The 21,817-nt window shown below is 47.6% G+C and overlaps 1 long non-coding RNA gene across 2 annotated transcripts in view; it reads left to right on the top strand.

Moving 5' to 3' along the window:
• The window catches only part of LOC311586736, a 41,102-nt gene that overhangs the window by 7,896 nt on the left and 11,389 nt on the right, over window positions 1-21,817 (top strand). Inside the window, exon 3 of one of the 2 annotated variants that reach the window (XR_014775639.1) lies at window positions 6,094-6,196. The exons of the other annotated variant lie outside the window; for it this stretch is intronic. This is a non-coding gene — a long non-coding RNA (uncharacterized lncRNA). Of the gene's footprint in view, window positions 1-6,093; window positions 6,197-21,817 lie in introns of those variants that run through there. 2 annotated transcript variants of the gene reach the window in all.

Here is a 21,817-nt window from a genome sequence, read left to right as displayed (position 1 = left end):
CTCCTCCTCTTCCTCCTCCTCCTCTTCCTCCTCCTCCTCCTCCTCCTCCTCCTCCTTCTTCTTCTCTTCCTCCTTCTCCTTGTATTTGAGTGTTCTATCTGCATGTGCACCTGCATGCCAGAAGAGGGTGCAGATGTTTGTGAGCCATGTGGTTGCCAAGAATTGAACTCAGGACCTCTGGAAGAGCAGACAGTGCTCTTAACCACTGAGCCATCTCTCTAGCCCCAATGCTTTTACTCTTTACCAGGTATTTCATTCATTTTGGTTTTCTTTTGGGTTCTGTTGCTAGAGAATCACTACCTTCTTTAGGAGCTACCATGACACCTTGTTTTTAAAGATATGCTTGTGGAGATATGTACATCTAGTGGACCAGCTATCTCTACCATCCATGGGTGGCCTTCTTTTAAGTAGCTCTCTCACAAAGATCAGTCTTGGGCATTTTGATGTGCAACCTTGGCTTTGGTCCCAGATGAGTTCTATAGTTCTTAGGGTATAATGAATGACTTTGGACAGAGTGTGTGCTACAGGTGGGATCCAAGCATGGGTGGGACACTGTCAACTCTTAGAGGTGTGAAAAGAGCAAGGTGTATGGGATGCTTGCCGTACTGCCTCGCTGACACTGGGACTGGTGTCAGGTGATGGACATTTCTGCAGGCATTGCTAAGGCTCTGCTGACGGCAAGAACCTTTGGGCACTGACAGCCGCAGTGACGGTAGAGGACCTGGTGCATCTGCTGTCCGACCAGACTGTGATACAGGCAGACACTGCATGGAGTGATGTGGCATTGGGGATAACAATAACCTCTTCATGCAATGTGCTCCCTGTCCTGACAGCAGGACATACAGACAGAATTAAAGAAGGCAGTATGACGGTGGGGACCATGTGGGCACGTGCTTTAAGTCTTGCACTGCCATGAATCCATACGAAGTTGGTTACATCCTTCATCCCACAGAAGAGGCATCTAAGCCTCTCAGTTCTTGAGGGAGACCCCTCTCTGTTCCCTTCTGTGTTGAAGCGCCTATGTTCTGAAGCAACAGGCCAGCCAAGTGTTGTGGCTGCTGTTGCTGCTGCTGCTATGTTGTTAGGTGCATGAGGATGTAGCTCTCTAGGAGACTGTGGTGGGACAGCTGTGGGTTCCCAGAGATGAAACTTTCTGGGGCTGTCTGACCCCTAGAAGAGTCTGACCCCGGAAGTTGGCAAGGTGCCTTTCTTCCCCAAAGCAAAATGACTGTTTTGAGTCCAGGTCAGTGGCTGATGAGGGTACAGGCCTGGGCAGCTGTGCAGCTTTTTGGGAGCTGAGATTGCCAGTGCCTAGACTATGGGAGGTTTTTTTTCTCACTCTTTCTCTGTTCTCCCACAGCTGAGGAACTGTGTGGCAGTTACTGGGGGAAATTCATTCCTCTTTCTGTGTTGTTGTCTCAAGACCTCCAACTCTTACAAAGCTCTAGCCTCTTCCCTGCTGAGACCAGGCTTCCTCCGTGCTCACTCACCTCAGAATGTCACTGCCCATCTAGGGCTTTGGCTTCAGGAGGGGATGAGGGCTGGGTACCTCAGTTCAGTCATGCTGGAATGGATACTGTTCCTCAGTCATGTCCACCTTCTCTTCTTTTGAGACTGGAGTTTTCACTGGCCTGGAACTTGCCCAGTAGGCTGATCTGATTGGCCAGTGAGCCGAAAGGGTTCTGCCCCCCCCAGTTCCGAGATCACAAGCGTGAGCTACCACATCTGCCTTTTGTTTGTTTGTTTGTTTGTTTTGTTGTTGTTTTTAGTGTGGGCTCTGGGGAATCAAGTTCAGGTCTTCACGTTTCAAATGCAAGTTCTTCATGGACTAAGCTGTCTCCCCAGCCCCAGGAAGGCTTCTTAGTGACAACATGGGCCAAGAAGAGAGGAGAATGTGAGGTGACTGTGGGTGTGGCCTCAGGTGTCAGGGTCAGAAGGCTGTGGTGGTGTAAAAAGGTACAAGAGACTTAAGAGTCGCTTCAGCCATGCTGAGGGTCTGTTGCTGGGATAAATCCTGTTTCCAAAGGCAACTTGGAGAGGAAAGGGTTTATTTCAGCTTCCAGCTTGTAGCCCATCATCCAGGGATGTCAGAGCAGGCACTCAAGGCAGGAACCCGTAGGCAGGAGCTGATGCAGAGGAAGAACGCCGAGGAGTGCTACCTACTGCCTTGTTCCTCATAGCTTGCTCAGCCTGCTTTCTTATACAACCCAGGGTTACCTTCCCAGGATGGTACTGCCCATAGTGGGTTGGACCCTCCCACATCAATCACTAAGTAAGAAAATGCCCACACAGACTTGCCCACAGGCTGCTCCGATGAACGCATTTTCTCAATTGCGATTTTTCTCTGTCCAAATAAGTCTGGCTTGTGCTAAATTGAAAACAAATAAACAAACAAACGCAAAACAAAACAAAAACCCAACATCAACAACAACCAGCCACTCCTAAACTAAACTAAACCAAAATAAAATAAAACACAGACAACAACCAACTAGCTAGTACAATGGAACTTAGCTGCCTTTGACATATGGGGACTCTAGGACAGGTGGCTTTCCTTGGACGAAGTTTTGGAGAAAGGTTCAGACTCCAGACATAAATTTAAGGGCTATTTGCCTCTAAGTGATGCTAGGACCAGAAGTCAGTGGCGAGAGTAACGATAACTAATGTTTTATCAGGCCAGGCATCCCGTTAAGCACTTCCCAGCATCCTTTCTCTTTTGTCCCCAGAATCCAATACATTAAGAGCTGTTATTTCTCCATTTTACTGATGAGGAACTGCAGGCTCCAAGAACATAAGCAAATTTCTCAAGATCACACAGCTACCAAGGGCCAGAGCCTGAGTTTGCACATCTGTCTACTTGGTTCCAACTTAAAAAAAAAATACATGCATGTGCTGTCTCTTTGAATTTCGTCCTGAGTTGTGTACACAGTGGGAGGTGGGGAGAGGAGAGCTGTTAGTCCTTAAGTCAGGAAAGGGCTCAGGGCTGCGGTTGGGAGGAAGGCTCTGGAACCTGGGGCTCCCGTGGAGTGTGCTGGGGAGGGAGGGAAGAGACTAAAGAAAGGCAGCTTGGATTGGTGTTGTGGAAAGGATCTTAGACTCTAGCAGGCTTCTCTACCCAGGCTAGCTCCCAAATAATCGACACAGAGACCTTTGAGAATTATAAAAGGCTTAAGGCACCATGACTGGGCAGGTATCAACCCTCTAAGCTATGTTACTATTCCGAGCTACGCACCCCAAGTTACTTGCCGTAATCATCCCTGCCTGGGCTGCTTCTGTTCCGTCAGGCCAGCCCTCATGGTCCTTGCTGCCCCATGGCAACTTCCTTCTCTTTGGCTTCTCCTCCTCCTCCTCCAAATTCTGTTCGCTCTCTTCTCCTCCTTCTTCTGCTTCCTCTTTCTCCTCCAGTCTTGTGGTCCCTCTCTGACCTCAAGCCCAGGAACCTAAGCCCCGCCCAGTTCTCTTCTGCCCAGTTACAGGCTTCTAGCTATTTTATTAACTGACTAACTTTAAATTAGGTAGAGCAAAGCCTACACAGCATCAGTTGGTGGGCACTGCTGAGATGTGTGGGCACTGCTGAGATGTGTGGGCACTGCTGAGATGTGTGGGCACTGCCAAGAGATGTGGTGAGCACTGTCGAGATGTGTGAGCACTGCCCAGATGTTCTCATCTGGGCAGGAACCAGATCTTGGGGGTCAGTATGTAACATTAGAATACATGGCACCAGACCAACCCCCAACAGATGGGGCTCCCAGTGTGTGAGGGGGTTATTGAACCCTGAGGAGGAGTTTCCTAAGTGTACAAAACACCAAGTTATGGCATCTCAGTTTATGGACTGGCTGTTCCCCCCACCCCACCAGATTCATATGTCAAAATCTTAACTCTCAAGGTGGCTGTGTTTGGAGGAGGGGCCTTTGCAGGAATAATGAAATGGTACTGTGATGATTAATTCTGATGACTGATTATAAAATAGTCAGGGGAGGTTGGAGAGATGGCTTGGTGGGTAAATTCCTTGCTGTGTGAGCATGGGGCCCTGAGTCTGAATCCCTAGAACAGATGCCAACATTGGCATGGGAATATGCACCTGTGACCCCGGTGTTCCTGGGGTGGATGCAAGAGGCAATTAGGGACTTGCTGGCCAGCCAGGTTAGGTGACATAGCAAACCCCAGCTTCACTGAGAGACCCTATCTCAAAAAATAAGGTAGAGGGTTATAGAGGAAGCCCCCTGACATTGACCTCTCTTGCATGGCTGAATTCTTCTGCACAGGCAGGCACAGGAACATGTCCATCTGCTACCCCTCTATGCATCTCCCCTCCCTGCCATCCCTTGGAGTGAGTCTATGAAGGCATTTCTAGAACCCATTAGATATTGAGGTCCCGACCTAATGAGTGATCTAATTCCTTGATGGATAATAAGATGGCACTGCTGAGATGAGATGTGGTGAGTACTGTGGATATTAGGTGGGCATTGCCGAGGTGTGTGGGCACTGCTGAGATGTGGTGAGCACTGCTGAGATGCGTAAGCACTGCCGAGATGTGGTGAGCACTGCTGAGATGTGTGAGCACTGCCGAGATGTGGTGAGCACTGCTGAGATGTGTGAGCACTGCTGAGATGTGGTGAGCACTGCTGAGATGTGGGGAGCAATGCTGAGATGTGTTGGCACTGCCAAGATGTGGGGAGCACTGCTGAGATGTGTGAGCAATGCTGAGATGTGTTGGCACTGCCGAGATGTGGTGAGCACTGCCGAGATGTGTTGGCACTGCCGAGATGTGGTGAGCACTGCTGAGATGTGTGAGCACTGCCGAGATGTGGTGAGCACTGCTGAGATGTGGGGAGCACTACTGAGATGTATGGGCACTGCTGAGATGTGTGGGCACTGCCAAGAGATGTGGTGAGCACTGTCGAGATGTGTGAGCACTGTCGAGATGTGTGAGCACTGTCGAGATGTGGGAGCACTGCCCAGATGTGGTGGGCAGTGCCAAGATGTGATGAGCACTACCACTACTGAGTGTTATGAGCACTGACGGGATGAGGTGAGCTCTGAAGAGATGAGGTGAATGGTAAGGAGTGGGATCTAACTGGGAGAAGCACTTCTCCGAGGGGAGCATTCTAGGTTCTAGGTCTGTATTGTCTCACTCCTTTCCGTATTCCCCTTCCTCTGCTTTCTAGGTGCCATGATGTACCTTAGTCTATTCAATTACGCGTTCCCCACCATGAGACCAAATAAACACTTTCAAGTTTTGAAATATTCTCAGACCTGAAAAGGTAGCTAGTACAGATATCAAAAAGGTGTGGCTATGATCTGATAAGATCAATATCTTTATGAAAAAATACCCAAGAGAATTGCCCCCCACCCCCACCCCCTTGCCTGGGTATATTAAAATGGCGAGTATGGGCATTGACAGAAACAGAATCAGCCAGCACCTTGATCTTGACCTTCTAAACTGCAGAACTGTGAGAAAAGAAATGTGTTTAATTTAAGGCGGCCACCCTGTGCTATATTATTCTTACAGCTCCGGCTATCTATTGTACCAGCCTTCTTAAGAGCTGCTTCCCTCCCCCCCCCAACTCCTAAAAATGTGTATTCTGCCAAGTCAGGGAGGTCCCTGCATTTTGGTAATTGGTCCCTCAAGGGGACTTCTGCTTTTCCCTCTCTAAACAATTCAATGGGTTTGAATGGACCAGAAGAGCCATCGAACAATTATCTAGTGATTAGCCTCCTTGCAGAGTCCAGAGAGGATCGCTGGGAGAAAATTGGTAAATTCCTTTCATTCTTAATAAAACTCAACATTATGTCGCTAATGCCTGATATTAAGAGTTCAAAGTCATCTCTATACCATTGATCTTCAAAGGAAGAGTTTTCCTAATTTACTTGACAAGGCCTCAAAATACGTGTGTAGGTGCTCCCTTCGGGTGGGGCCTAGGGAATACTGAATGAATCTGTAAGGTGGCTGTTTCCCCACTCTCTACTCTTGTCATTGCCCGTGCTTGGTTTCCTTCCAAGCAACAGGTTCAGCTGTCATGCGTATCTCTCCTGAGCACACTGAGAAGCAAGGATCTCTTCTGGGGAGACCGACACTTTTATTTTCCTCTCTAGTCTGAAGTGCAACATGTTTTGATGCTGTTTCGTGTATCGATAGAGAGGCAGAGACGATGCCCAGCAACAGTCAGACTGTTAAAGGAGTGGACGTTCCTCGGGGCAGTAATGTTTTCTCTCCCCATCCTGAGAGAAACCCTCTCTCAATAAAGATGAGTCGTCAACCTCTCTTGAAGCCCTATAAATTGATTTCGACTCTGTCCCTTTCAGGTAGCTTCAGTGCGAGGGACCCATATAAATCTCTCTCAGTCAGGGAGTGTTTAAAATGGCAAACTTCAGAGTAAAGGTTTAACAAAAACCATAAATAAAACTTCAGGAGTAATGGAAGTGTTTATAAGCATCTGTGGAATTCCACACAGGAACAGTGAGCCTGCTTCCAGTGCCAAGAGATTGACTGAGAGGTTGTATTTGCTGAGGGAGAGAGCATCCATCTTGATTTGGCCTCCGCTCCGGGGTGGGGGGTGGGGTCAGCGCTGAGCTTGGAGAAGCCACAGAGCTGTGAGCAGTGTTGTGTGGCTGGGCTTCTGGAGAGAGAGCTCATTATGGTTGGGCAGTGGCTGGTGCCAGCCAGCACGCTGGAGCTTGCCAAGCACCCAGGACTCTGTACCTCAGTGCATGCATTTGAGCTCCATCACTTCTGTTTCTTGACTCTTGAGAACTTAAGCAAGGAGCATGCTTTTCCGAGCCTCAGTTTTCTCACCTGGGAAATGGGAGTGTCCCAGTAGTGCCTAGCTCCCGAGTAAAGACTCTACGGGATAGTGCCTGGGAACTGCCTGGCCCTTCATCTCTATAGGGTGGCAGCTGCCAACCTTATCACCCTTGTCATCATCATTGTCATCGTCATCGTCGTCATCATCATCATCATCATCATCATCATCATCATCATCACCTGATGGGGCCAGATATCACTCTATAGCCGAACTTTGGGAGTCTTCTTTGCCCTCTCCAGCTCTCCTTCCTTCCTGGAAAGGTGGTCAGTGCCCCTTGCTGTCTGTCTTTCGTTCCTTTTCTAAACCTGTTAGATTTTTCTTGCCCCAGACTTTCATTCCTGCCTGGAACCTGTCTCGCTGCCACAGGACACAGCTTAGTTTATGTCCCTAAACACAGCTTGAGTAGCAAATCCTTTGGTGGACTTTATAATCGGACATAGATCATTACCGATGGGACTCGGGCTTTACATAATATTTTAGGAGGTAGATAAATTAGATCATGAAAAGTGCATAAGGGGCATCAATTATGCAGGAACCAGAAGAATGGTTATAAAGTGATCTGGCCTCAGTCTTTGCCCATGAAACATTTAACTGAGGCCATTAAATAGAAGACATCTCTTACTTGCTCTCTACGTCAGGAGGCGTGGGCCGGCCCAGATGCAGGCCTGGCCCCAGGGATGCTGGGAAGTAGGTGATTGTCTGATATGGCTGTGACACTTGAAAAGGATCTCCTGGGTAGTGTAGAAAACTGGCACTGGGCTGGTTTGAGTACAGAAGGATTTGGAGGCTTGAGGAGTGTAAAGATCTAGGTGGTGGTGCCTTCTCTGGCTCCTGTGATGCAGGGTAGAAAGATGTGTGTCAGAGCATTGTGGGAGGAGGGTCAGAAGATGATGACCCCAGTGTTCTCAAGAACCACCCTGAGGTATCATGCTTGTCTCGTGACCTCCCCAGCAGCAGTGCAGTCTGACCCCAGTGCGCTTTCATTGGCAGAGCCACCTGACCTTGACTCGGCCAGTGACCATGGCACATGTGACTGTGACCTTGCGAACAAACTGTGCACGTTACCATTCTCCACCAGGCTTCTACAACCACAGTTGATGCCAGCCACGGCCTGAGCCACCACCTCCTGCCCCCCCCCCATCCTCTCAGGGTCCTGTGACTGTGCCTGTCTTAGTTATTAATATTATTTTCTCTTGTTGTGAGCAAATACCCTTACAAAAGGCAACTTAAAGATGAAAGGGCTTATTTTGGCTGGTAGTTCAAGGCAGGAAGATATGTCTGCTTGGTTTCTCCTTTTTATGTAGTCAAGACCTAAGCCCAGGTCTCCCCATCTCAATTAACCTAATCAAGAGAATCCTTCCTAGTCATGCCCAGAGACTAACCTCATCAGACAGTTCCTCACAGGTGTGCTGAGGGCCTGTCTCCTAGGTGATGCTAGACCCCGCTAAGTTGACAATCAGCATTAATCACTACAGTCCCATTTCACTGTGTTATTAGAAGTTGGGGGGAGGGGTCTTCTCCCTCTCTTCTCTCTATGGGCACGGAGCTGGGTGCATTGTGAGACCTCTGAACCTTTTGGGGGTGGGTAAGGGTGTGTGTCCTGATAAGCATTCCTAGGCTCTCTTTCCCTATGGCACAGCACCCTTGGCTTGTCTGGACCTGCTCTCTTGGCTTTAAGCCTCAGTTCTCACAGGAGCACAGGACGACAGCCACAGGGAGGGACAGAGGGAGCACCAGTGGCTGTAGGACACAGAGCCCCAGCAGCGCGCCCTCAGTGGGAGAGCCCCCCATGGACTCTGAGGTTGAGTGTGCCTGTTGCAGGAGCTGAGAGCTTTCCAGGGCAAGGGAGAGCAGGTGGTGGATGGAGGGACAGGTCTGTCCCTTATGCAGCGGGAATGTGTTCCTCGTGGGTAGGGTTCTGATGGTCCCCTCTAGCCCTCTTCCTCCAGAATGTCTGTCTTTCCTCCCCCTGAGTCACCACATCGTTGGGTCTTGTTGAATCCTGCCAGGAGCGGAGGAAACAGTGATAGGCACTGAAGTGGCAGGCATGGGGTTCGGAGAAATAACATCCCCATTCTGTTGTGTGACTTTGGAGAAGTTTCCTATACTCAGAGTAGGAAAACTAGTCACACTGTCTCGTGGGATGTGCAAAAGCATATTCTATGACTAGGATGCTTCAAAGCGTTGTGTATTCTCAGCAGGGTAGAGATGTGGGCTTGGAACCTCAGCCCCACTTGGCCTTTCAGAGGTCTGAGTTTGGGGAACAAGTACTTTCTTTGTGTTGCTTCCCCCATTCTCTACTCAGGCGTCCCTAAAATAAACTTAGTAGGTGGTCAGGTTAGTCATAAATACCAGCAGGTTACCTTTTCAAATGCTAAAGCCATTTCTCACTAGGGCATGCCCTCCTTACGCGTAATCCTGTACTGTGACATCCGAGGCACTGTGCTACTCATGACAATAGCTGGCATTTAGGCAGAGCTGCTCATGGTGCAGATCCCTGGGCTCTGAGTGTACCGCCCCGCCCCCTGAATTTAATCTCCAAAGATAAGATAGTTGAGCATTATCTGACAGGCTACACAGTGTTCAGAAGGTCACAGAGCTAGTACTCAGAGGAGACAATGCCCGAAGGCAAGCGGTCTGGTTGCATAACAGATAAAATAGCAAAAAGAGGGGTGACTTGGGTCCCAGAGTCACCTTTGAAGGACCTACCCGATGACCTACAACCTTCCAGAAGTCTCCACCTCTTGAAAGTCCCACCATCTCCCAGGAGCACCACAGGATAGGAGTGAGCTTTTAACATGGCAAATTTTTATCATAGGTTCAAACTATAATATTTCTAGAAGTTTCTAAGTCACTTCTTAGAATCTACTGGGCATGTCCGAACTGTGGTCCATGGACTGTGTGGGTCCATGGGTTGGATAGGATACCTATAAATGTCATTTAACACAAAACTGAAAATGAACTTGGCATTCTGAGATTTTTTTTTTTTCAAAAAATTTTCCCATAGTGCAACTGCATGGTCCTTGAGTGTAAATTCTGTAGCTGAGAGCACTGCCTTGCATTGTCAAGAGTTTGGACATACTTGAAACCTCCTAATGTTTTGTGTGTAAGTGAGGTGATGTTTGTAGTGGGAGCACAGTGAACGGCATCACAAAGCCATGCTTTGAATGCTGCGATTTAATGAGTCAGCATGGGAGGTGCTCCCTAGCTCAGCTCTCATGGTAGAGGCAGAGATTAGAAAGGGTTCCCCATTTCATCCCATAGAGAAGATCAAGGATCAACTTGGTATTCACTATGACCTCTTCCATTGTTCTCATGACTGGGCTTAGGATGAGAGCTCAGGAAAACTGCCCGAGTGGAATAGGGCCTGAGGCATGTGGCCCGGCTACCTGTCTGCTGTTGTGTTTGACAAAGCGTGGCTCTCTGCTAGTCCACGTTTGTGGATGTGTCTACTATGTTTGTGTCACAGTTCACTTGGCAGAGTGCTTCACTGAAGTGTCTTCTTAGCCAAGAACACAAGGCAAGGGCATAAGCTGATCTGTCCCTGATCTGTCACAGAGGGATATCGAAGTAGACATCTATGGTGGCTCCTCTTGGACCCGTGGGCTACTTCTGGCCACTTGGTATCACTGGAGGTAACAAACAGACTGAAAATTAGTGGTCGTGGCACTGTGTGCTTGTAGTCCCATCACTCAGGCAACCGACGTGAGAGGTTGGTGAGTTCAAGGCCAGGGTGGTCTACATAGCTGGACACTGGACACAAACCAAACCAGATCAATCCAGAAATAAAAAAAGAAAAAGAATCAAGGTAGCTTCCTGCTTCCTCCTGCCCTGTGGTTTCAGAAGGCTTGGTAGGAAGTGACTGCAGGGGCTGCATTTTCCATGAGGGAAGAAAGGGATGGGTGATGAGACTGTAGTGGCCTGGGACGCATTTGAAGCGAGAGCAGCAGACAGATCAGAGTAAACTATCCTTGCTGATGCGATGAAAGGAATGGCATCTGATTTAAATGAATATTTCTCAACTTCTAGGGAGGCTGAAAATTTCCCCTTAAATCTGTTGACACGTACATTTCTCTTGTGGGGAATCGCCTATGGCCTTTACCCGTTTTGCCTAACTGCTGTTGGGCCTGTCACAGGGTGACTCCAAGTCAGCCTTTCCCCATTGCTTTTATGGGTCATTTTGTTGACTGTATTTATTCCTGCTTGGGATAAACCCAGCTGAGCTTTTCAGAGACCAGTGTGAAAAATTCAAGGAAAATGTTCTGTCCTGTCCTTAATCAAATTTCTTGTATCATGAATAGTTATTAAATATTTTATGTGAGCATTGTAATTACTGATTAAAGCTAATATCAATAGCCTCGGATAATCAGTGTGTAATGCTAATTAGAAGGTAGCCAGCAACCCCCAATGACTTGTCTGCAGTTTCAGAATTGATGTAATTGTGGCCGGCTGAGCTGGGAGGTGGGTATGAGGGGTGGACGGGTGTCTGTGCGTGCATACGCATGTATGCATGTCCTTGTCTGTGACACGCTGAATTGTGGCAAGATAAACTTAAAGTAAGAGGAATCACAGTGCTGTCTCAGGGGCCCCCTGGATGAGCTGAATCCCCTGGAGAGCCTCATGGGGGCCTGTACTACACCCTTCCGTCCTCCAAGAAGGTGGCAACTGGGGTGGTGAGGTTTTACTCCAAATGGAGAGTGTTCTCCAGCCTGAGAGGTGACTAGCCATCAGTGCTGTGCGCCTGTCCCTCTGCTCCAATTCCCCTTCCAACACACAAGCAGAGTAACACACACATACATGCCTGCACACACACACACACACACACACACACACACACACACACACACACACACAGATCATAGATACACAGACACACATACTGCAGTGAAGAGCTGCACTCTACCAAGCAGTCAGGGTAAGGTCGTGACTCTGACGGCCTCCATTTCCCCACGGCAGCCAAGGACATCCCAGTTCCTTGAAAAACCACAGATGCTGACTGGCAGCTCATGTTAGCCCCTCTACCATCCCCCTCCCTTCCTCAAAGTCTTCTTAAACACTCATGCAAGAACCAGGAAATGATCACTTTCTTGAGACTCATGTTGTTGAGCATGAACTTTAGGGACCCCTTGACTCCACTTCGCCTTTGCACCACTTTGAGGCGTCTCCTTTCTCTACTGCTCGGTAAAATTCCGTGGCTTTCGAACTCACCCATTGTAGAGGAGTTTATCTGTTAGGATCTTGAGTCCTGGGTCTAGTGCCAGCCTCTGATGCCTGCAGATTGTCCAGTGTATGCATACCAATGCCACGCCATCCAGAATCCTTTGCCCAGACTCCATTCAATCCGGGAGAGCCCACCTGTGTCTAGATCGCTGTTGCTTGACACTTAATGTTGGATTACTTCTTTTCCACTTAAAACAAAAAACCCTGATACTTGGTAATTGTATATAAGGGACACAGTAGGATGATTTAGTCTATAGTGTATGAAGATCCAGGAGAGCAATTGGTGATTCCTTAAATAGGGATGGCTTCTTTGCATCGCAGCTTCAAACTCTCCTCTGCTAGCACTTTATGAGGTCTACAGTAAATTACTATTAAGGGCCCCGAACTTATCCCTCCCAAGGTGACTGTATTTTGGTACCTCTCCTTCTAGCCTCCCACCTGCCTCTATGTTACAGTTTGAGTGTGACATTTTCTCCACAGGCTCCTATGTGTGCACTGTTGGTCCCCAGCCAGTGCTGGCGCTTTGGGAAGTTGTAGAAGGCTAGACATGTGACCTAGATGCCAAATCTAAGGCCAGGGGGTGGGCTTTTGGAGGGCTAGCCCAACCTGGTTCCATGCTAAGCTCTCTGCTTCCCAACTGTTGATATGACTAACCGCCTTCCTCACACCCTTGCTGCCGTGTCTGCCATGATGGACTGTGCCCCCTGAGCCCTGAGCCAGAATAAAACCTTTCCCCTTTCAGTTGCTTCTGTCCAGTTCTGTGTCACAGCAATAAGAAGAGTAAGCAATATGTTCCTCTTCCTACCCCCCATGGACACTGCTCTACCCTCTGTTTTATGAGACCAGGTTTTAGTGGAACACTTCTTCTTGGCATTTTGACCCTCCCTTAGGCAGGTGGCTCATCCCGCCACAGCGAGGGGTACTGGCTGCTGAATGATTAAAGCACTTTTGTGGCCTAGGTGGAGCCCCCAGTGTGTGTGGTTTGGGGAAGGGTCTGAGACTCCCTTAGCCTTGGAGCACCTCCTCCTTCCATCCTGAGAAGCAGGCAAGAAATGATCACCAGGGACTGTGTGAATTACTTTTATGTTATCATAAAATGTCACGTTCAAAAGCAACTTAAAGAGGGAAGGGGTTACTTTGACTTGTGGGATAGAGTCTGTCATGGCAGGGAGGGTGTGCTGCAGGAGCCGGAAGCACAGAGATCACCTGTCATCTACATATAAGAATGAGAGAGAGAGAGAGAGAGAGAGAGAGAGAGAGAGAGAGAGAGAGAGAGAGAGAGAGAGAGAACAAACTATAAGATTCCACTTATTAAAGGTTCCCCCAAAACAGCACCACCCACTGGGGACCAAGTGTTCAAATACAGAAGCCTATAAGGGACATTTCTCATTCAAATCACCACAGAAACTACCAAGGGGAGCTGAGAGCCTGCAGAGGCAAGCATGGGTGAAAGGACTGCAGTGTCCACTCACGCCATCAGTGGATGTCCGTTCACTTATGGAGATGCATGATAAAAAGAAATGGGGTCAGAGTCAGAATCCTGCTGCCACTAATCACCTGACTGGGGCTAGCAGGAAGCTCTGGTCCCTCTGCAAACCATAGTCCATTCCCAGAAGAGGACAGTGGGGCTACTATGCAGTAGACAGAAGAGAGTAGAGACAGCACAGCTTTATTCGAAGCATGTTGGAGCCATTTGCTATGGGATGCATGTCCTGGCCGTGCTTCATCCTAGCCCCATGACCTTGATCCAGTTAGCGGCTCCAGTTTCAGAGTCCTGACATACAAGTGATGGTTAACAGTGGTGTCTGCCCCATTAGATTATTAGGAAATTAAATGAATTATGAGCAGTGTACTGTAGTCAATATCACCCAGCTGCTTCTGAAATATACTAATGAAGAGCCATGGAATCCACTGTGATATCCTCCAAGCAAAACGACAGAAAGCACTCAAGATGCCTCTCTGAACAACATGAGAAGCCAGGTCAGGTCCCTACTCCGCCACTGGAGTGAGTGCTACTGCCAGTGTACAGAAGACCAGTAACGAGCAAGAAGATCATCGTGGATGGCAGTTTGGACCATGAAGAACCTTGAAGCCTGGTGAGGAGGCGATGAAGGGTGTGAGTGTGGGTGTGGTTCCTTCAGGAGGATGGAGTCAGTGACATTTGCCTTGACACCTTAATGAGGAAGGGAGTAAGCTGTGAGAGGAGACAGAGGACAAAGCAGGTGTTGTGGGTCCCGTGTTGTTGCTGCTCTGCCCGCGCTCCTGTGTCCACACCCCTCCTCGTGCACACCTCTTCTCTCCTTCCCTGGGCCACAGCTCCTCAGCTGTGGTCTGACCTCAGGCCGTTCAGATTTGTGTCCCTCTGCAGAGAGTAGGAGATACCTGGGGACTTTCATTTCTCTTGAGGGCAGCCTCAACCAATGACAGATGGGTACAAGGCAATAATACCATTGTCAGTCCCCTCATACCTGATGTAGACATCTTTAGGAGTGATGCATACCATTTCCGGGGCTTCCCTGACGATGCGAGGCACAGCCACCCTGCGTAGGACTCGAGTAGGAACTTCTCACTACCCTGGCCTTTTCCTCTCCTCATCTTCCTGCTGGCTGTCTACAGCTTGTGAAGGGCCTCTGTTCTTAGATGCTAGGAAGGCCACCTGTGCTGGGTAGTTGTGTGTCAACTTGACACAAGCTAGAGTTACCTGAAAGGAGGGAGCTTCAATGGAGAATATGTCTCCACGAGATCTGGCTACAAGGCATTTTCTTAATTAGTGATTGATGGGGAGGACCCAGCCCATTGTAGGTGATGCCGTCCCTGGGCTGGTGGCCATGGGGTCTATAAGAAAGCAGGCTGAGTAAGCTATTGAAAACAAGCCAGTAAGTAGCAGCCCTCCATGGACTCTGCATCAGCTCTTGCTTCCAGGTTCCTGCCCGGTTTGAGTTCCCGTCCTGACTTCCTTCAATGATGAGCAGTGCTGTGAAAGGGTAAGCTCAATAAACCCTTTCCTCCCCAAGCTGCTTTTGGTCATGGTGTTTCATCACAGCAGTGGAAACCCTAACTAAGACGCCACTCAAGGAGCTAGAACAGTGTCTCGGCAGCCTTGGCACCCAACAACCAGCCACCACTTTTGTTCTCCTTAAAGTAGTCCATGCTGTGTATATATATGTATATATATGTATGTATAACACACACACACACACACACACACACACACACACGTGGAAACTTTTTTGGTAGTTGATTTTATGGTGTATACTCTGCTGGGAATCACCTGGTGGACACTATGAATATTTTCTCTAAGACCTGAGCTCTTCTCAGGGCTGTGGGGCCAGGTCAGAGAAGGTATTTCAAACGCTGAAAATAAATCTTACAAACTGAGGGGCCAGTGAGATGGCTCAGGGGGTGAGGGCATTTGCCTTGTGGACCCAGCAACCCAAATTCGATCCCTAGCTCTGACCTCTATGCACATAGCATGCGTGCCACCCTTGGCCACACTCATCCACACTAACAGTAAATAAAATAAAAAGAAGCCTGACAAACCGAATAGACTCCCCCTTTCCCACGGAGGGAGCAAATACTAAAGTACATTTGAAAATCAGAATAAGATGAAACATTGGGGGTAAACAGCTACTGGACTTAATCTAGGACCTGACAGAAAAGGCTCTGCTCTGGCCCAGGTGGATGAAAGACTTTGGGTGTGAGGTAAAAAGGATGAGAGAGGGGTGGCTATGCGGAGGCAGGGACAGTGTGAAACAGGGTTCTGTGCTGACGGCTAAGAACCAAGTCCTGTGAAACCTAAGAACAGAGGAGAAGGGGACAGACATTCACAGCTCAAGCAGCTTCTGGTCTAAGCAGCCAGGACAGGACCCTGTTGTCTCTGAGCCGGATTGAAACAGCACTGGGTGGACGACACCAAGCTTGGGGTATACAAACATAGGCACCGAGAAGAGAGAGAGAGAGAGAGAGAGAGAGAGAGAGAGAGAGAGAGAGAGAGAGAGAGAGACTCTATTTGAAACAAAGTGAAAGGTTAAAAACAAAAACAAACAAGCAAAAAACCAACAACACCTGAAGTTTTCTTACCTCACACATTTGCACATGTGCGTATGTATTTTAAATATAAAGAAATAAAGGGATGTTATCAAAGAAATAAGTAACCCAGTGGGTGTTTTGACACAGGGTTTCTCTGTGTAGCCCTGGCTGTCCTGGAACTTGATCTGTGGCCTAAGGTGGCTTGAATTCAGAGATCAGCCTGCCTCTGCCTCCCGAGTACTGGGATTAAAGGCGTGCGCAACCACTGTCCCGGAAGTAACTCACTTCTTAAATCTCACTTTGAGAACTCATTTCCTGGAGCCACTTTTGCTAATTGATCATTATTAAATCCAGGAAGAAAAAATGGCACCCTTAAATAGTTAAAGAGAGTCTGGGCCTAGAGGAGGCTAATGTGGAAGAGCAGTGGCTTAGCATGCTTGACAGCCTAGATTCCATCCCCAGCATCTCAGAAAGGCTATGTGAGTGGAAGGAGGCAGTAAAAAACCAGATGTTTCTAGAACCCAGCAGAAGCTGGAGACCAGGGCCAGATGACGCCCCCCCCCCCCCCCCCAGATGCTGTGGCTTTAGGTAGAGAAATGTAGTTACTGCTAAATTGATGCCTGCAAGGAGGGGAGGAAGAGTTAGCTCAAACTTCCTCTCCATTTGCTCTCTAATTTTCTGGCACATTCTACTGGCTGGACTGGAAGCCAGAGGGGAGGAAACCCCACTTACGCTTCCATGTAGGTCCACTCCTGAGGCACAAAGCAAGAGCGGAGAGAATTGAAGATGTGAGTTCCCAGCTTGCTGCTCCAGGTGCCATGCCTGCCTGCTGCCACACTTCCATCCTGTGATAGCGATAGGCTCTTACACCTCTGGAACCATAAGCCCAAATAAAGCCTTCCTTCTATCATTTGCCTTGGTCATGGTGTTTTAGCACAGCAACAGAAAACTAATACAGTGTATGTATTCTGTTGTGATCACATTCATCAGGTTGGCCCCTACTCCCCACCCCCCAATTCCTACTGATCCTCTTTCTGTTCCCAACTCATCCTTTATCTACTTTCATGCCCCTGCCCCCCACCTCTGATACCCACGATCCTCTGAATTTAATTAGGGTTACTCATAGGAACATGGGTGGGGGGTTCTTTAGAGGGGCATGGGAAACTTAGAAGAGCTATACCATTGAAGAAAACATCTCTCCAGCCACCGTTAACCGCCTGTAGAGCCTCATGGAGGAGTGAGGTCTTAGGTAATGTCTTCTTAGGAACCATTGAGCACCTATAAATTGTCAGGGAAGAAGAACAGATCCTTGAGGTACCTCCCAATCCATGACAGAATATTGATGGGCCCAATCTTACTTTAAGATTTACTGTGTTTTTGGGCTAGAGAAATGGGTCAGTGGTTAAGAGCACTGACTGCTCTTCCAGAGGTCCTGAGTTCAATTCCCAGCAACCACATGGTGGCTCACAACCATCTGTAATGTGATGTGGCACCCTCTTCTGGCCTGCGGGAGTACATGCAGGCAGAGCACTGTATACATAATAATAAATAAATAAATCTTTTAAAAATTTACTATATTTTGTGTGTGTGTGTGTGTGTGTGTGTGTGTGTGTGTGTGTGTGTGTGTGTTGTGGGACTGTACACATGTTAGTGCAGGTGCTCATAGAGTCCAGAAGAGGGTGTCAGATCCCCTGTAGCTGGAGTTACAGACAGTTATGAACTACATAATATGGGTGCTGGGAACTGAACTCTAGACCTTTGCAAGAACTGCCGTGCCCCAGGCCGGATAGGCCCAGTCTTTTGCAGATCTTACACTGGTACTTACAACTGCTAAGAGTTCAAGGATGCAACCCTTATGTTGTGTCCAGAAAACAGAATTCCATTTCACTTCACCTTGTCTTCCTGTTCTAACATTACTTCTGCCTCCTTTCTGCAGGGATCCCCTGAACCTTGGAGCAGGGGTGATAGAGAAGTCTCTTATTGTCAGCACTTCAGACAGTTAGGAGTCTTTGTAAGCAACCACCACCCACTGCAAGAAGAATCTTCCCCGAGTAAAGCTGACGACAGCACTAATCCACAGAGTACACATAAATATTTAGAAGGCCATTAAATAGGCATATTGTGTCCACTTAGCAAAATAATGTCAGTAATTTCCACACTAGGGCTTGCAACTTCGTAAGATAAGGTTTACAGTACTCGGCATGAATTTCCTCTTGTGTAGGGAGCTTCCAATCCGCTCAGCAAGCAGCTGGTTACCACACTAACGGTCATGCCATGGTAGCACTAATAGGCTCATCTTGCCTGGTGGGTCAGTACTGTAGCACGCAGGGTTCGTAGCTGCCACTCAACCAGTTTTATTTTTCTTTGTGTGTGCACATACATGTACCTCTCTTTTCTGTTCTTCCCTCCCTCTCCCCCTCCCTCCTTCCTTCCTTTCCTCCCTCCCTTCTTTCCACTCTGCTTCCCATTTCTTTCCCTATGTATGTGTATGCACATGTATGTGTTTGTAGGCCAGAGGTAGACCTTGCGTGCATTTTAATTTATTTCCTTATTCACTTTACATCCTGATTACGGTCCCCTTCCTCTCTTCTCAGTCCCCTCGCCACATCCCTCCCTCCCCTGATTCTCTCCATTTCTCCTCCTCAGAGAAGGGGGAGGTCCCCCATGAGTACCAACCTGCCTTAGCACATTAAGTCGCTGCAGAACTAGGTGCACCCTCTCCCACTGAGGCCAGACAAGGCAGCCCAGTTAGGAGTATGAGATCTAAAGGCAGGGGTCAGAATCAGAGAGGGACCTCACTTCAGTTGTCAGGGGATCCACATGAAGACCCAACTGTGCATCTGCTACCCATAGGCAGGGGGCCTAGGACCAGTCCATGCATGCTCTTTGGTTGGTGGTTTGGTCTCCGTGAGCCCCCCTGGGCTAGGGTAGTTGACTCTGTAGGTCTTTTTGTGGAGGCCTTGACCACTCTGGCTCCCCCAGTTGTTTCCCTAACTCTTCCATAGGAGTCTCTACCATCTAATGTTTGGCTGTGGGTCTCTGCATCTGTTTCCATCAGCTACTGGGTGAAGCCTCTCAGAGGTGTTATGCTAGGCTCCTGTCTATAAGCATGGCGGAGTAACATTAAGAGTGTCAGGGATTGGTTCTCTCCCATGGAAATGGGTCTCAAGTAGGGCTAGTCTTTGGTTGGCCATTCCCTCCATCTTTGCTCCATCTTTGTACCTCCACATCTTGTCAACAGGACAAATTTTAAGTCAAAGGTTTTTATGGGTGGGTTGGTGTCCTTATCCCTCCACTGGAAGTCCTGCCTGGCTACAGGAGGTGGCCAGTTCAGGCTCCATAACCTCTGCTGCTAGGAGTCTCAGCTAGGGTGACCTCCATAGACTCCTGGAGCCTCTTCTATCCCACGTCCCTGGCATATCCCGGAGATGCCCTGCACCTCTCTCACCTGGCCTCTCCCCTCCCCTGCTTTCCCTACTCCTAATCCCCAACTTGCTCCCCTCTAGCACTCAGTTCCCTCCTGCCATCCACCTCCAATGCCTATTTGCAGGAAAATGGATGGAACTAGAAAAAAAGATCATCCTGAGTGAGGTAACCCAAACCCAAAAAAGACAAGCATGGTATGTACTCATAAGTGGGTATCAGTCACAAAGTACAGGATAACCAAGCTACGGCCCGTAGACCCAAAGCTACAAGGAGGGCCCAAGGGAGGATGCTTGAATCTCACTCAGCAAGAGAAGTAAGATAGGTCTTGCATTTTTCTTGGTTTCTCTCTACTTTCTTTTTGGAGACAAGATCTCTCACTGGGCCTGGAAAACAATGGTTTGTCTGGCTAAGGAGTCCCCATGCTCAGCCTATCTCTGCCTTCCCAACACTGGAATTAAAAAAACATACCACTATGTCTGGCATTTATTTATTTATTTATTTATTTATTTATTTATTTAATATGGATTCTGGGAATCAAACTCAGGTCCATATGTTTACACGTGAGCACTTTACTTACTGAGCCATCTCCGCAGTTCTACATTTTTTTTTTTTTAGTTATATGCAGTAAGAGATATTTTAAACTTAAAAGTGAGATCAGTATTGTTAAAGTTTCTATTAGAGTGTTTCCACAAATAGTATTTCATAATACTAATTACATATTAGGATAAACTGAATTTTCTCCCATTAAACAACTGATAATATTTTTATAATAGGAATGGTAGCTAACATTTATTTTGTGTTTTCTATATAGTAGATGCCACAATAAGTGCTTGGTAGACACTGGCTAATTTAATTTCTTTTTAATTAGTTATGCAAGAAAAAGCATGCTTTGCCGACACATAAATTATGACATGTTTGTTGGGGACTGAATTCATATTAAGATGCAGATTGGAATTTAACAGGGTAGCTCAGCATCTAGCAGAGCAGCTGCTTCTGTGACCTGGTGTTTTACACTCTCGTTTTTTGCACTAAGGGGGAAAAAACCTGTAAATGACTTATTTCCACAATGTTTGCATTTATGTTTTAAATGACAAGATAAGAGAAAGAGCCTCATGCTGTGTTTTTGTAAGCACTTTGCTATGAATAACATATTGCCTGTGTAGGCTGTTTTTATTACCAACAAATGAAAACCCAATAGGGCATAATTGTCACTGTTATTTTCCTTTTTAAACATTGTAATTTTGAAGCTCTGAAGACTGCTCTGTAGATGTGCCATATGTGATTTCAGATCAGATGGTCATGGCTAATCTATGTGGCAAAAGTCTTTTGGGGGAGATTTTTTTTTGCATAATTATTATAATTTTTTACCATCTTCATTAATTTGCTGTATTTTTAACATCAGTGTCTCATATGCTTCCTGACTGCAACCAATGGTCCATTGTAAGTATAAATTAAATAATGTATGACTGAGAATAAGGACGTTTAAAAAGAGTATAATAATCAAAATCACTACGGCAGTTAACACTTGTTCAGCTAAATTACAAATCGATTTTAAAATTCATTTGTCAGCAGGTTCGTCTGATCTCCCCAAACCACTTTCCGTGCTCTCTGGAAACATATGAAGATCTTATAGTTTTATGGAAATGAGGCTGTAGCTCAGCTGATAGAGTATTTGCCCAGCATGCGTGAGGCTCCTGGTTTGATCCCCAGCATTGTATAAACCTGGTGTGGTGGGTTGACACATGTCAAAAAACATCAGCACTCAGGAGATGGAGGCAGGAAGATCAGAATTTCAAGGTCATCTTCAGCTATACAGCAAATTCAAGGCCGGGCAGATACACAAGACCCTGTCTCAGAGCAAACAAAATCAAGATTCTCAACTTGTAAAGACTTATTTCCAGCATTTGTTTCTCTTTAAGAATGGAAGTGAAAACCCGAGCTTATGGATATTACCGCATGCTGCCTGCCATTCCTGACCCTAGAGAAGGTTCGAGAAGGTTCCTATGTGGTCAGCTGGGGTGGGACGAGTGGAATTTGACCTCAGAGTTCAACAATATTTCAGACCCTGGCCTCTGATGTGCACCTAGACTCGGGTTCACATGTTGTTTTCTTCCAGATTTAGAAAGCATTTACTGCTGCGTCTTCTTTGAAGCCAGAAGCTGTGGGTGAGGCCAGCTAACAGAAGCCCAGATGACCTGATTGATGTCTTAGCAGTGGGATGCACATCTTATTTGGAGAAGCAATGAAAGTTGCCATGGGACAGACCCAAGAAGGCTTGGATGGCTGAGGCACATTGCAGGGAAGCCTGAGTACTAAGGTGCCCCAGGCAGCACAGCTGA

This window comes from Acomys minous (genome assembly GCF_964271855.1).
Source record: "Acomys minous genome assembly, chromosome: 16".
NCBI classification, from domain to species: Eukaryota; Metazoa; Chordata; class Mammalia; order Rodentia; family Muridae; genus Acomys; species Acomys minous.
Note: the sequence above shows the minus strand (reverse complement) of the source record. Positions and strands in the feature narration are given on the sequence as shown.